The sequence below is a fragment of the Pan troglodytes genome, chromosome 5 (genome assembly GCF_028858775.2).
Source record: "Pan troglodytes isolate AG18354 chromosome 5, NHGRI_mPanTro3-v2.0_pri, whole genome shotgun sequence".
Lineage (NCBI taxonomy): Eukaryota > Metazoa > Chordata > Mammalia > Primates > Hominidae > Pan > Pan troglodytes.
Window position 1 is genome coordinate 40,484,538 of NC_072403.2, and position 14,396 is coordinate 40,498,933.

Here is a 14,396-nt window from a genome sequence, read left to right on the forward strand (position 1 = left end):
TAAAAGTTAAACCTCTTGACTTAACACCGCACATGTAGTGTGCCACTTCCCTTGAAAATCTGGGACAGTGCCAGGAATAGTGGGTCAGAGGACCTGTGTTCAAAGCTCAATCTCATAAATCAATCCAATGAAGTGGGACAATCCAATAGCAGGCAGCCTGAGGGAGAATCATTCCATGCTCTCCTATCCTAGCTTTCTAACACAAGACAGCATTCCTTCACTCTACTATTTGTTTTTCCCAAACAGATAAGCCCTGTCTTACAATACAGGCTGAGTATTCCTAATTTGAAAATCCAAAACTTTTTGACCACCAATCTGACACTCAAAAGAAAAGCTCATTGAATCATTTCAGATTTTGAATTTTTGGATTAGGGATGATGAACTGATATAATGCAAATATTCAAAAATCCAAAAAAATCTAAAATCTGAAACACTTCTGGTCTCAAGCATTTCAGATAAGGGATACTCAACCTGTACTTTTACTCCTCCTTGTCTACCACCCATCTGTTTTAAAAATAAATTCTTTTGTAAGTACATGATAGATTTGGCACACAGCTACTAAGCTACAGTCATATGCTTCATTCTTAGCTCAGGAAGCTAAACGCTTATGAAAAAGCTATTCTGAAAGCTGTTATCCATAAATAAGACTAATGACCTACCACCACCCCTTTTCTCCCTTTAGAACTAAAGCATCTTTAGGCTGGGTGCAGTGGCTAGCACCTGTAATTCCAGCACTCTGGGTGGTTGAGGAACGAGGATCACTTGAGCCCAGGAGTTTGAGACCATTCTGGGCAACACAGTGAGACTTCTTTCCCCCTCCCCCTCCCCCTCTCCTTCCCTCTCCTTTCCTTTCTTTCTTTCTTTTTGATGTCCTTTTTTTTTTGTTAATTAAATTTTTAGTAGAGATGAGGTCTCACTATGTTGCCCAGGTTGGCAAACTCCTGGGCTCAAGCGATCCTCCTGGTTCAGCCTCTCCAAGTATTGGGATTACAGGCATAAGCCACTGCACTGGCCAAAAATGTCTTTAGTATGACTCACCAGAACTTATCATACTTAAGCCACCTCCCCATCTCTTTGCGTTGGCTATTGCTCAGCTCTGTACATAGATTCTACATAGTAGCTATAAAAGGAAAGTCATTTGAGAAGCCACTGATTTATAAACACCAACAATAAATATCAGTTCTGACCCTCCTAAGTTACTGCTGCAATGGGTCATCATGAACAGCAAAATACAACTTCTACGTGGTACAATCTCAATCATCTTGTACCACTTCTAGACCTTATATTCCAGAATGCGTTCACCCCCTGCCTACTGTATTATTTTTAATCAAACAAATGAAAAAGTAAAGAAAAGGTAAAGATGGCCTAATAAGCTTGTTTCATAGACAATGACCATTCCCAATTCTTACCAGAATGCCTTGACTACTGAGATAAGAACTAGCTGCTAGCCAGATACTTTACCATCTGTTATAATAAAACCACAAGTGGAAGAGATCATCCAATGAAACTGCTTCATTTTCTAGATTTAAAAAATCTGAAGTCTAGAGGTAAAAGTGATGAGCTCAAGGTCATAATTTAAGTTAAAGCAGACTGAGAACACCCAGCTTTTAGTATAGCTTTAAAAACTCACACCTAACAGGAACGTGGGAACCCAAATACCCAGGGAACTAAAGCTATGGTTAAGTCAGTCCCATTTCCCAAGCCATAGTATCTTTACCCACAGACATATGATCTTTGGCACCAACAGGAAGAATGGACCACCAAATGTCCCAGAGAAGTAGCCAAGGAGGTAGAATCATGTGCCATGAGAACACAATGAGGACTTAGTAAGCAAATGGAGACCCTGATTTTAAAATGTCTGGCCTTAAGGAGATTTTCTTTTAAAGCACCTGAGGCCAGTCACAGCCACTCACATCTGTAATCCCAGCACTTTGGAAAGCCAACGTGAGCAGACTGCTTGAGCTCAGGAGTTTGTGACCAGCCTATGGCAACACCAGCCTAGGCAACACGGTGAAACACTGTTTCCACAAAAAATACAAAAATTAGCCAGGCATGGTGGCACATGCTTGTAGACCCAGCTACTTGGGAGGCTGAGGTGGGAGGATAGCCTGAGCCTAGGAGGTCGAGGCTGTACCACTGTGCTTCAGCCTGGGCAACAGTGAGACCCTGTCTCAAAAAATAATAATAATAAAAATAAAAAGCACCAGAGACAGAACATTAGAGCTAGAAAGTACTGTAAATGTTATCTCATTCAACTTGTCCCTTTACAGATGACAAAACCTCATTATTATAGTATAAACTTCCTTTTGTAGAAATACATCATAAATTACTAAAGAGAAAACATAGCTTTCCTATTTCTTAATCTTGGACGATAAGTATAAAAGAGGCCAGGTACAGCAGCTCATGCCTGTAATGCCAGCACTTTGGGAGGCCAAAGCAGGTGGATCACTTAAGGTCAGGAGTTCCAGATCAGCCTGGGCAACATGGTGAAACCCCATCCCTACTAAAAATACAAAAATTTGGCTGGGTGCAGTGGCTCACGCCTGCAATCCCAGCATTTTGGGAGGCCAAGGCGGGCAGATCATGAGGTCAGGAGATCAAGACCATCCTGGCTAACACGGTGAAACCCCATCTCTACTAAAAATACAAAAAAATTAGCCGGGCATGGTGGTGGGCGCCTGTAGTCCCAGCTACTCAGGAGGCTGAGGCAGGAGAATGGCGTGAACCCGGGAGGCGGAGCTTGCAGTGAGCCGAGATTGCGCCACTGCACTCCAGCCAGGGCGACAGTGCAAGACTCCGTCTCAAGGAAAAAAAAAAAACAAACAAAAATTAGTTACATGTGGTGGTGTGCACCTGTAGTCTCAGCTACCTAGCATGCTGAGGCATGAGAATCACTGGAACCTAAGAGGAGGTGGAGGTTGCAGTGAGCCGAGATAGCATCACTGCACTCTGGCCTGGGTGACAGAGTGAGACCCTGTCTCAAAAACAACAACAACAACAACAACAACAAAACCAAAGCCAATCAAACAAATTTTTAAAATAAGTGTAAGAGAATAAAAGAAAAATGTTTAAGTTGGAGCTCACATCCATAATCTCAACGATTCATACTGACATACAAAGACATCACAGATTATGGTCAGATAAAAAATGTCTGCATACATGTAAAAGCTAGCATCAGAGGTCAAATCACATCATAATCAGCATATACACATCTACAATTTCTCCAGTAAAATAAAATAGTAAAAATCAGTGCAACATTCCCAACTGGTAAATCTGTTTCTGATGGGATATAATTCTGAAACTGCTGTCAGTGTATACTGGGGCTGAACAAATAAGTAAACGGATGTTATATAGTGGGAACAAGGTTTCTCACTTTTGAAGATATTATAGATAAGCAAGAAAGGAAGGCATTCTAAAAATGAATGCTGTGGTACTGAATTAAAGTCAGAGATGTCAATATAAGTTCCTGGTTATAATAGATGAAGAAATACAGAATCAGTTGTAGATACGTCCATATACAAAAGTTGGTGTGCATACATGTATTATCTAGCTCTGTTTGCCAAGAAGGACTAGAAGTTATGACACCCCAGTAGCAATGAACATACCCAGTGCCCAGATTTTGGTTTCTATATAGGATTCTCCAGTAAAAAGTACAAGAGCTCCTTGGATAAATGGCTGATTCTGCGGCTAGGGCATGGAAAATACAAGATGAATCTGAAACATCCTATAGTAGCAGAAAGAAAGTGGTCAAAGAACAAAAGGATAAGGGCATGTCACAGGGACATATAAACCAACCAGAAAGAACTTCCACTGGCCAAAGCTGGAACAATTCGAGCAACATAATAAATAACATAGTTTTAAGTCACAATCCAAAGTATAAAATAAACATACATGAATCCTGGCTGGGTGCGGTGGCTCACGCCTATAATCCTTGCACCGTGGGAGGCCAAGGCAGGTGGATCGCCAGGTCAGGAGATCGAGACCATCCTGGCTAAAACGGTGAAATCCCGTCACTACTAAATATACAAAAAATTAGCCGGGCATGGTGGCGGGCACCTGTAGTCCCAGCTACTCGGGAGGCTGAGGCAGGAGAATGGCGTGAACCCAGGAAGCAGAGCTTGTAGTGAGCAGAGGCCACGCCACTGCACTCCAGCCTGGGCGACAGAGCAAGACTCCATCTCAAAAAATAATAATATATATATATAATGTATATTATATATATTTTATATGTTATTATATATTATATTTTATATATATATATTCATGGATCCACAGTGCTATACATATAAGTGGGAGAGAAGAGACAAACTTCCTAACAGAGGAATTCCAAACAATATATGTAGATACTCCCTGTTTCCAAGAGGTAGAACTTAATTCTATACATCTCCCATTCCCTCCTTGAGAGTGGGCTAGCCTTGTGATTCGCTTCCAAAAAATTGCATAGGGAGAAGGAAAAACAGTAACTCTACAACAGAAAAACCTGGCAAACATACTACTTAACCAAGTGATCAAGGTTAGCATCACCAATGACAATAGATGAATATCAAGTACCCTTGATAGGGTGCTTTACCTCTGTGGTATTCTTTCTAAACCCCGTAACATCAGTGTAATCATGAGGAAAACATCAGACAAGCTCAGATTACATGTCATTCTATAGGATACTTGCCAGTATTCCTTAAGACAGTCAAGGGTCATGAAAAACACTGAAAGACTGAGAAATTGTCACTGACTAGAAGAGATTGGAACACATGACAACTAAGTGTAATGTGGTAGCCTAGATTGGATTCTGGAATAGAAACAGGTCATTAGTGAAAAAATTGGTGAAATCCAAATAAAGTCTGGAGTTTAATTAATAGTAATATACCAATGTTGATGTCTTTAACAAGTGTACTATGATAATGTAAGGTGATAACAATAGGAAAAACTGGGTATATAAGAACTCTATATTTGCAACTTTCCTGTAAACCTAATTATTACAAAACATATACTAAAATAAATTGGTACAGTATTAGAAAATCATATTTCAGAAATTAACAGGTAAAACTGCAACAGAGGCCGGGCATGGTGGCTCACGCCTGTAGTCCCAGAACTTTGGAAGGCTGAGGTGGGTGGATCACCTAAGGTCAGGAGTTCAAGACCAGCCCGGCCAACATGGCGAAACCCTGTCTCTACTAAAAATGCAAAAATTAGCCAGGCATGGTGGCACACACCTGTAATCCCAGCTACTGGGGAGGCTGGGGCAGGAGAATCACTTGAACCTGGGAGGGGCAGGTTGCAGTGAGCCGAGATCATGCCACTACACTCCAGCCTGGGACACAGAGCGAGACTCCATCTTAAACAAAAACAAAAACAAAAACTGCAATAGAGCTGATGCAGACCACTTTCTATGGAGAGAATTGACTAGCAAAAGAGAGTGTTTTGATATCTAGCGAGGGGTAGAACAAGGTTGTAGCAGGGCAAAAAGGGAACCATCATGCGCCCAAGTCCTTTAGAAGCCTCAAAAACACCGTTTTATCAGCTGAAGACAGAAGCCAGTCCTATCTGCAGGGAAACGCTCCCTTTCCCAGTAGAGCATTACAGATCAGTTAACAGTCTTCAAACTAGGGTTACATCAATGACTGTACAACCGAACCACCATCATCTTGATGTGGATGTTGGGCTGAGGCTGCTTGACTAATCCCAGAGCCTGCTTTTGACCAGCAGTTGTAAAGAGAAACCACTTAAGCCAAACAATAAACTGCTTCATCAATAGGCTTCCACTTGGTTCTGGGCTTCCCAAGGGGAAAGGTCAGGGGACTTGGGAAGGGACCACTTCAAAAATCTAACGTACATGGACACCTCCCAGTGGTTAAAGGTATAGCTGAGACTAAACTCTTGGACGCTTCTGATCTTTAGAGCAACCACCACTCCTTGTGCCTGGGAGTTGTGAGACATGAATGCCCTGGCATCAGGAGGCAAAGCCTGGTGAAGGTCAACAGGAAGATTATGGTGGAGGCCACTTCCAGATTTGAAGGTTGTGGGTTCAAATCCTTTAGGAAGATCAACCCATCTTCAAAGCAGAACAGGAACTTCACACTTCCCCTAAGGATTAAGAAACAAAAGGGGTCTGGCTGCAGTCAGCTGCTGAGCTATAAGCTACAGGCTCATATTTCATCTCTATAGAAAACCTGGGTATGTACTATCTAGCTTCAGTGAGAAAGGCTTGAAAGTGGACTGAAACATGCCCCAACAGTAGGCAGTGCAAAAGTCAGTATTATGCTCTTTTCAGGCTGGAACCATGGAGGGTGTCGAAGAGAAGAAGGTTCCTGCTGTGCCAGAAACCCTTAAGAAAAAGCGAAGGAATTTTGCAGAGCTGAAGATCAATCGCCTGAGAAAGAAGTTTGCCCAAAAGATGCTTTGAAAGGCAAGGAGGAAGCTTATCTATCACAAGGAATATAAGCAGATGCACAGAACTGAAATTCAAATGGCAAGGATGGCAAGAAAAGCTAGCAACTTCTATGTACCTGCAGAACTCAAATTGGCGTTTATCATTAGGATCAGAGGTATCAATGGTGTGAACCCAAAGGTCTGAAAGGTGTTGCAGCTTCTTTGCCTTCATCAAATCTTTAATGGAACTTTTGTGAAGCTCAACAAGGCTTCAATTAACATGCTGAGGATTGTAGAACCATATATTGCATAGGAGTACCCAAATCTGAAGTCAGTAAATGAACTAATCTACAAGCATGGTTATGGCAAAATCAATAAGAAGTGAGTTGCTCTGACAGACAACACTTTGATTGCTCGACCTCTTGGTAAATATGGCATCACCTGCATGGAGGATCTGATCATGAGATCTATACTGTTGGAAAATGCTTCAAAGAAGCAAATAACTTCCTGTGGCCCTTCAAATTATCTTCCGCATTAAGTGGAATGAAGAAAAAACTACCCATTTTGTAGAAGGTGGAGATGGTGGCAACAGGGTGGACCAGATCAACACGCTTAATAGAAGAATGAACTAAGGCATCTATCATGATTATTTTTCTAATCTAGTCAGTTAATAAACAGTATGCGCTCTCAAATTGAAAAAAAAAGTCAGTATTATGAGCAGGTCTTGACATCTTTGTGCGTGTCTCTTAACTGCTAAGGCAGCAGTGTGTGCATACCATTGTGAAAAGAAGGAACTTACAGTTGTCCCGGTGCTGATCTGTCTAGTCTCAACTTCTAGTCTGCACTGCCACATAATTTACTCAGCACAGTAGCCACGCTCCCCTGACACATGTCTGGGCACTCAGATTCTTTCACCACATCTGTCAACATGCCACCTATGCCTCAGCACCTAAAGGGGAAAAGGCTAGAGATAGGCTCCAGTTCATCAGCTTCTCAGTGACCTCCTGATTTCCGAGGCTTAGACCCCACCAGCAGCAGAGTACCGCTGAAGGACAACCTCCACTGAAACTCCGCATCCCTACCCATTCTCACTCCCTACCACCTCTTACCTCAAATGTGCATTAGAAACTTGTTCCTTAGTATTTAGCATTATACCCAGGAATTTCCTTTTAAAATGCAAATGCCCCTCAAAAAACGTATTAAGCTACCTTAAATCTAATCATCAGAGCAACAAATCAGATCAACCAATGGGCACAAGTTCACACAGGAAAGAAGAGAAGCCTAAGAAAGGCACTGATAGGAGAACTGAAGAGGAAACAACAAAGAAACTATTCCTATTTCACAATTTTTCCACATTATGCCCTATTTCAAAAATATGAGATTTTCCCTTAAACACGGGGAGGGAGCAGTACAGCAATCATTTAATCACTTATTTATCTCAAATCTTAGGAAACAAGGGTCCTTGCTTCCCAAATCCAGGAAATCAGTGCCATGGAATTAAGAGTAAAAACCTGGCTGGGGCTGAAAAATGAAAATCTGTTCAGAATGAAAAAGGAAAAAGCAACTCTCCCATAATTGGACTGGGAAGACAGACACAGATAAAGACAAGTACAAAGTTAAGAGGAAATATTATTTCTCCCAAGGTCATGCAGCAGCAGTAAAATGTCCTAATGACCCTCTCTTTGTGTGGCTACTGCCTTAGTACCAATAATGCTTCCAGACCTAGTTTGCTATAGCCATCTATTACTGAGAATACCCAATTGCTAAACTGCCCTTGCTTCATGTCAACACCTAAACCCTAATTATTCCTGTTTCACCTAATCCTGTCTCAGAAACAGCAACCAATCCAGAACTGACCCCTGTCCTACCAAGCATCCCTTAAAGCTTCCTCAGAATCCTTTAGCTAGAACCCAAGCCCTACAAAAGATGCTTCCCTCCTCCTTCCTGTTTCATGGCATTCCACAGTTCCTCTGAAGTGCCTTCACTCACTGCATCACATCAATAATCTGATTTTGTCAGACTACAGGCTTGTTCCCGGTGATCTTTGAACCTAGATGCCTTCCTCTCTTCCTCCCCCTCATTCCAGCTCATAGATGCAGAGACCCCATCACCCCTTTCCTTACAGTCTTCCCTCTTGCATGACTGCCCTCCCCTGAAATGGGCCCACCTGGCTCAGCCATCAGCTGATACCATAAGGAAGGAGAAGAGATGTATTCATTCAATAACAAGGGCATCAGAAAAGATAGAGAAGGAACAGCCCTGACAATAAAGGAAAACCGGGAGTCTATGGTGCTCTAGAAGCCTAGTGACGAGTGTTTCAAGAGGACAGAGGACAGAGTCACCAGCTGAGTCCAGTGCTGCTAATAAGTCAGTAGAGTACTAAGGACAAACCATTGGATGTAGCAACACAAAGGTCACTGGAGAGCTTGAAAAAAGCAGTCAGTTTCAGCGGAGTAATGGGGATAGACAGCTACATAGAATTTGTGAGAGTAAGAGATCAGGAGGTGGAGACAATTATTATTGGTACATTTGTGAAGAAGTTTTGCTACGATGGAGGGCAGAGAGATGAGGGAGAAGCTAGAAGAGGAGAATTAAGAATACTGCATTATTTGTTAACAGCAAGAAATTTAAAACAACTCAAATGTTCATCAGTAGGTACACAGAATATATATATATAGAAGGATCTTCATTTCTTCTGTATCACAGAAGAAATGAAGATTTCCATTAACTTGTTTTTGAGACAGAGAGTCTCACTCTGTCACTCAGGCTGGATGGAGTGCAGTGGCATAATCATGGCTCACTGCAGCCTTGACCTCCTGGGCTCAAGTGATCCTCCCCTCTCAACCTCTTGAGTAGCTGGGACTACACGCAGGCACTTGCCACCATGCCTGACTATTTACTTTTTGTAGAAATGGGGTCTCCCTTTGTTGCCCAGGCTGGTCTTCAACTCCTGGGCTGAAGTGATCCTCCTGCCTCAGCCTTACAAAGTGCTGGGAAGGCAGGCATGAGCCACCACATCTGGCCTCTATTACCTTTTAAGAGTGCTCTCTAGGATATACATATTAAGTGAAAAAAAGTGGCCAGGCACAGTGGCTCATGCCTGTAATACTTTGGGAGGCTGAGGCGGGTGGATCACCTGAGGTCAGGAGCTCAAGATCAGCCTGGCCAACATGGTGAAACCCCGTCTCTACTAAAAATACAAAAATTAATCGAGCATGGTGGTGCGGGCCCGTAGTCCCAGCTACTTGAGAGGCTGAGGCAGGAGAATCGTTTGAATCTGGGAGGCAGAGGTTGCAGTGAGCCAAGATCGCACCACTGCACTCCAGCCTGGGTGACAGAGCAAGACTCTGTCTCCAAAAAAAAAAAAAAAAAAAAAGTTAAGATGCAGATCAATATCTGTAGTTATAAGATTGTGTTAGAAAAGGGGCAAATTTATATACATTTGCTAGTGTTTGCTAAAAGAAAAAAACAATGAATAAAAATGAGTACCCTATAGCAGGAGGATGGGACTAGCTGAAGGAGGCAGGGATGGATATATATTATATCCATCTAAATATATTATGTAAATAAGTTTTGACTTAGGAATCACAAAATGTTTCACATATTCAAAAAATAAAATTAGGTCAAGGTGAGACACCGTAAAAATGGAGATAAGGAAATTCCCTAGGATGGTGACTGGCACAAGGCAGGTGCTCAATAAGGAGCAAATTATTAATGCAAAAGTACTTAGCACCATAAGTAGCATTAAAAAACTGCTTACTGTGTTGCCCTGTTGGAAGTTAGAGTCACTGTTAAGGGTAACGTCTGAGGATCGGGTATGTCTAATTTAACCTGGAGAACTATAACAATGACAGTAAATTGAAGGCAGAAAATACCTCCTTACTAAGATGCGTTAACATTTAATATTGCTAATTTAAATATAAATTATTGTAGAGCACAGTGGTTCATGCCTGTAGCCTCCAGCCTCCCAGGAGGCTAAGGTAGAAGGATCACTTGAGCCCACAAGTGTAGCAACACAGCTACATTCCGACTCTACAAAAAAAATTTAAAAATTAGCTGGGCATCATGGCACATGCCTGTAGTCCCAGCTACTCAGGAGGCTGAGGTGGGAGGACTACTTGAGCCCTTACGTTTGAGGCTGCAGTAAGCTACGATTGTGCCGCTGCACTCCAGCCTGGATGATAAAGTGAGACCCTGTCTCAAAAATAATAATACATTTTAAAATAATGATAAATTATGTTGATAACATCTGCCTTTGATAAGACCGGACACTAACTTGTTAATGGACACCATCTTTGGTAGGGAAGACATACACAACAAAACAGTAACTGTTTTAAAATCCATAACACTACTTTATAGGAGTCTGCTCTGCAGACCAACCACCTCCATCAAGATCATGTGGTTTCTGTATTAAAAATACATATTCCTTAGCCACTATCTGCAATGAACTAAAACAGGTTTCATATACAGAATCTAAGAGTTTATAACGACACTTACAAAAAGGGGGAAATCAAACCAAATCTTTAATTCTTCTTCTTCATTAATTTCATTGAAAGCAACAAGAGCATCACCTTCTTACTCTAACAACTGAAAATTAAAGGTAAAGAATTAAGCATTTAACCAGCCTTTTTGGTAGAAATTAAATTTCAAGATAAGTCACTGTTGATGAACAAAAGGATTCCCCCACTTCAAAAGAATTCCAGCTAATAAAAGTAGAAGGAATCGCTACTTTGTAACTTCTAATGAAATGATTTAGGCAATCATCACAAATTGATGAAACAATTATGCAAAATATCGATTGCAGAGATCCCTCTGCAATGGAGGGATCAGGCTGTTACCACCTGAATCCTTTAATCTTAGCATCACTAAGGCTAAAAAATTTTGAACAGTGAAAATAATTTTGAAAAAGAAGACTAACTTATTCCTGATGTCAAAACTTATCACAAAGTGGCCCGGCACGGTGGCTCATGCCTGTAATCCCAGCACTTTGGGTGGCCGAGGCAGGCAGATCACTTGAGATTAGGAGTTCGAGACCAGCCTGGCTAAACATGGTGAAACCCCCGTCTCTACTAAAAATACAAAAAAATTAGCCAGGCATGGTGGCATACCCCTGTGGTCCCAGGTACTCAGGAGGCTGGGGCAGGAGAATCACTTGAACCCAGGGGGGCAGAGGTTGCAGTGAGCCAAGATCGTGCCACTGCACTCCAGCCTGGTGACAGAGCAAGACTCCAGCTCAAAAAAAAAACTAGTGTGGTATTGGCAGAAAGACAGACATATTAAGACCAATGGAATAGAAGAAACTGCCCAGAAACAAACCTTGTGTATATGGTCAAATGATTTCAACAACGGTGCCAAAACAATTCAATGGTGAAAGGACAGTCTTCTCAAAAAACGATGCTGAGAAAACTGCGTATCCACGTGCAAAAGAATGAAGTTGGACCCTTACCTTATGCCATATACAAAAATTAACTCAAAATGGATCAAAGACCTAACCATATGAGCTAAAACTATAAAACTCCTAGAAAAAAGCTTAGGGAAAAGCTTTATCACATTGGATTTGGCAATGGTTTCTTGGACATGACACCAAAAGCTAATAAATTAGACATCAAAATTAAAAACTGTGCACCAAATGACACAATCAACAGAGTAAAAGGCTACCCATGGAATGAGAGAAAATATGTACAGATCATATATGTCATAAGGGGTTAATATCTCAAATATATAAAGAACTCCTACAACTCAACAGAAAACACAACCTGATTTCAAAATGGGCAAAGGACTTGAATACACATTTCTATAAAAATACAAATGTCCAATTAGCACTTAAAAAGATACTCAACATTACTAATCACGGGGAAATGCAAATCAAACCACAATGAGATACCACCTCACACTTATTATGATGGCTACTACTAAAAAAAAAAAAAAAAAATCCTTAGTTGCCCTTGGTGAAAGCTTTTGCTTCCTAGAGACATCAGAAAATGCCAAATGTTGGTGAGGATGTGGAGAAATTAGAACGCTTGTGTGCTGTTAGGAATGTAAATGGTGCAGCTGCTTTGTAAAACAATACGATTCCACAAAAAATTGAATATAGAATTGACAAATGATCCAGTAACTCTACTTCTAGGTATATAAACTAAAGATCTGAAAACAGGGTCTCAAAGAGATATTTGTACACCCCTGTTCATTCATAGCAGCATTACTCACAATAGCCAAAAGGCGGAAGTAACCCAAGTGTCCAGTAAAAGATCAATGAACAAAATGTAGTATATATATACACCAAAATATGATTCAGCCTTTAAAAGGAAGGAAATTCTGATACATGCTATAATATGGATGAACCTTGATAATGTTAAGTGAAATAAAGTAGTCCCAAATGGACAGATACTATATAATTCCACGTATGTGAGGTACCTAAGGTAGTCAAAATCAGAGACAGTAGAATGGCGGTTTCCAATGGCTGGGGTGAAGGGGAATGGAGAATTATTAATGGGTACAGAGTTTCAGTTTTGCAAGATGAAAGGAATTCTAGAGATGAATAGTGGTGATGCTTGTGAATATACTTATTGCCAGTGAACTGTACACTTAAAAATGGTTACAATAAATTGTATGTGTTATTTTACCACAATTAATCAAAACAAAAACAAAAACATCAGAGGCCTACTGATTCTGTTATTTGTTGAAGGCCAAGCAGTAATTTATTATGTGGCAGAATTAGAAGTCAGATCTTTTTTACTCCTGGTCTAGTGCTTATTGATGACATCTTGCAACAATCCCACCCCACCCCTGGTCAGTTTTGAGAGTTCCACTAATCAGAAAATAACTAATACTCATGGAGAAAACACTTCCTGGCAGAAAAGATGGAAATATTATCCTAATAATTTAAACTTCTATAGCCTACGAAAAAAAGCATAATCTGAGTGGGTAATAGCACTACCACAAAAAAACGTAATATAGCATGAAACTACACTTAAGAACTTAAATTACTAATTTAAATTTCAAAGTACAATTGTGTTTAAGGATATGCAGGAAATCAAAATGATAGCTACAGTACATTAAGAGGCAAATCTATACAGCTGGCATAAAATCATTTTGGCATTAATGTTGAAAAGCACTTAAATATAACATTGGATAAAAAGGCTTAAAATTTAAATATTGTCCATTTTATATGCAAATAGGAAGACAAATGGCTGGTATTCTTACTCCTCCAATACTTCTTTTTCTTTTTGTTTTTTTGAGTCTCACTCTGTTGCCCAGGCTGGAGTGCAGTGTCGCAATCTCGGCTCACCACAACCTCTGCCTCCTGGGTTCAAGCGATTCTCGTGCCTCAGCCTCCCAAGTAGCTGGGAGCACAGGTGCCTGTCACCATGCCCAGCTAATTTTTGTATTTTTAGTAGAGACGGGGTTTTACCATGTTGGCCAGGCTGGTCTTGAACTCCTGACCTCAAGTGATTGGCCCACCTTGGCCTCCCAAAGTGCTGGGATTACAGGTATGAGCCACCGTGCCCAGCCTCCTTCACCAATTCTGATGAATTTACCAACCAGTATAATTGGGACATACTTGGTACATCTTGATATCTGTGAGATTTTCATCAAAGGGTAAAATTTAGAATAAGATATTGAAGAAATACTTCCAAGTATTTATTAATTCTATAACTAGAAAGTCAAATTCTAGACTACCAACTAATTACCTAATTTATTTTTTTATTTTTTTTGATGAAGTTTCACTCTTCTTGCCCAGGCTGGAGCACAATAGCGTGATGTCGGCTGACTGCAACCTCCACCTCCCGGGTTCAAGCAATTCTCCTGCCTTAGCCTCCCAAGTAGCTGGGATTGCAGGCATGCACCACCACACCTGGCTAATTTTGTTTTTGTTTTTGTTTTTGTTTTAGTAAAGATGGGGTTTCACCATGTTCACCAGGCTGATCTCGAACTCCTGACCTGAGGTGATCCGCCTGCCTGGGCCTCCCAAAGTGCTGAGATTACAGGTGTGAGCCACCGTGCCCAGCCACATAATTCAACTTTAAATT

General features: G+C 41.0%; 1 protein-coding gene and 1 pseudogene across 7 annotated transcripts in view; one reads left to right on the top strand and one right to left on the bottom strand.

Moving 5' to 3' along the window:
* ILRUN (inflammation and lipid regulator with UBA-like and NBR1-like domains) overlaps nt 1–14,396 on the bottom strand; it is a 111,122-nt gene that overhangs the window by 24,202 nt on the left and 72,524 nt on the right. The window lies entirely within an intron of this gene.
* On the top strand, nt 6,278–6,998 carry LOC129144239 (large ribosomal subunit protein uL30-like; annotated as a pseudogene).